The following is a 2404-nucleotide window of genomic DNA, read 5'->3' as shown; positions in this document are numbered from 1 at the left end:
TTGGTCCGCTCGGTCTCCGCGCGGCGCCTCTGCCCAGAGAAGCAGCGGGCGCGGCACGCAGCGCCCTGAGGCACTTGGCGGCCGCCGCCGGGTGGGCGGGCGCCAGCCGAGGGGGCCCTTCCATTCATTCCCTCATTAGGGATGCGGGGCCGCCTCCTCCTACCGCGATCCGCGGCCCGCGAGTCCCAGTGTTTATTTTTATTTCTCGCCCCACCCGCGGAGTTTACTCTCCTCTTAGAACCTCTGGTGGTTTTATTTTTATCCCTGTTTGGGTTTTTCGGGATTTGAGAGAGAGGGAGCTGGTGAAAAGAAGTGGCTTTTTGTCCATTTCACTGGGCAAAAATTGGGTGCGATCCTACAGGATCCTACACCTCCTTATCTCCTACATCCGCACTTTTCCCATTCTTAAATTCTCCATCCCTGTTCGCAAGCTTTCTCAACCTCTTTCTGGTCTAAGCCCCTTCTCAGTCCTCTTCTCCAAGGAGCCTTTGAGTTCAGGTTCACACTAACAGGGTACAAGAGCCAACGCCTGAGGGGCTTCTCAGTGCAGGCAACACGGCCAGCGGGAGAGATGGCACGGTTGCCCCTACAACACCCCCAGAGTGGGTGAGACCCGAGAGTCACAACAGCTACATTGGCTGGTCGTCACTTCCTGGGACACAAGGAAGTGTCACTTGGGCTAGCTTGTTTATGGAGGGAGGAGAGTTGTCTCCCATGTGGGCCCTGTCCTACCTCCTCCAGGTGACTTCCTCAACCTTCATGCCCTCATTGTAGTGCAATGTCTAGAGTCCATTAGTCCCTTAAGGTAGCTCTGCTTCTATCTTATTTGAGAGTTTAGATTTTTCATACCTTTCCCCTCCACAACAAAATCCTTACTTGTTCCTTTCGTGGGTAGGCAGAAACATCAAAGGAACAATAAATAGACCCTCCAATGGGAACCTTAAGATGATGGGAAATTTCTCCTCTCCTCAAGTTCCTTCATTTCAAGAAAGAATCTCTATTCCAGATGGTTTTTATCTTGACTCATTAAACGTTGTTTCTGAAAAGTTAACACTTGACCCTTAAAACATGTCCCAAAAGACCTAAAAATAGCAAATACAAAAATCCTCTTAGGGGAAGAAAAAAAAAAAATCTCACTCTGTGTGTATTCACTTCTACAACACCATCTATGTATTTATTTCTTGAGCATTTTATCTTATAAACACTTCTCAATTTCACAAAGCAAATAAAAATCACAAAACCCCTTTGGTGTTCATCATTGCTCCTCTAGCAGAATTCAGGCTTTGGAATAGCAAGGCTGCATCCCACAAATGGGAACTCAAGCTTTTACAGTCCCTCTGTGGAGATCCTGAATCACCAAGATATATTGAAGCTGCCAGGGCAAAAGCTTGTACTTTAATGGTTCTGCCCTACTAGAGCTACGGCTTGCCCATAGGAGTGCTACTAACACAGTGTCAGTGGACCACTGATTGCTGCGCTGTACACAAGAGTACCTTGTGTTATAATAGTACCCAGGGATAAACAAGTATCTGTGAAAGAATGCTAAGCCCATTGGCATATGAATCATTCCTACAACTGATCACTTGAATTTTGCTTGTCAAAGCACAAACACACACACATTATCCTATAACTTTAGCCTTGTGGTGGCCCTGACAGGCATATTTATTGCCGCTGCACAAAATTCCATTCTATTGACTTCTTCAAGCTCACAGATACACCAGGTTAATAGGGTACTGAAGAAGACAGCTGGAATGTGTGGTACTGTTCAATCTTGCACCAGGCACAAGACCCAGAGGTTCACCCCTGTAAAGAATACTGCTAATTAGAGACAGAGCTTGAAGGAGAGCCCAGGATTCTAGCGAAGCAGCTTTCACAGACTTGAAAATGTACATTAGAAATCCTGTGCAAATCTCTTAGCTACATTTTGCTACACGGGACCCCTCACCTGCTAAAATGTATGGAGTATTAAGTACTAACAATAAGGGACAGTTCTTTTAAAAATCAACAGATTTAGGAGGAAAAAAGCAACTTGGTATAAGGAAAATTCTACAACAGTGGAATGACATTCAAAGGCACTTGTTTTGGGGAAGCTCAAATCCATAATTCTGGCATGTAAAATACTGTAGAAATAAAATTGTCTATGCAAATACTTCTTTTTCATACTCACAGTTTTAAGATAGGTGTATCTGTAATAAAGGGAGCTCTGGTAGCATAGTGGTTACGAATCGGGCTGTGAAACTTCAGGTCAGCAGTTTGAAACTACCAGCTGTTCCGTGACAGAAAGATGAGGCTTTCAGCTCCCCTAAAGATTTACAGCCTCGAAAACCCTATACAGGGTTGCTATGAGTCGGAACCAACTCCACAGCACATAACAACAACAACATATGTAATGAAACAAAATGAA

Source organism: Chrysochloris asiatica, unplaced genomic scaffold (assembly GCF_000296735.1).
Source record: "Chrysochloris asiatica unplaced genomic scaffold, ChrAsi1.0 scaffold00133, whole genome shotgun sequence".
NCBI classification, from domain to species: domain Eukaryota; kingdom Metazoa; phylum Chordata; class Mammalia; order Afrosoricida; family Chrysochloridae; genus Chrysochloris; species Chrysochloris asiatica.
Note: the sequence above shows the minus strand (reverse complement) of the source record.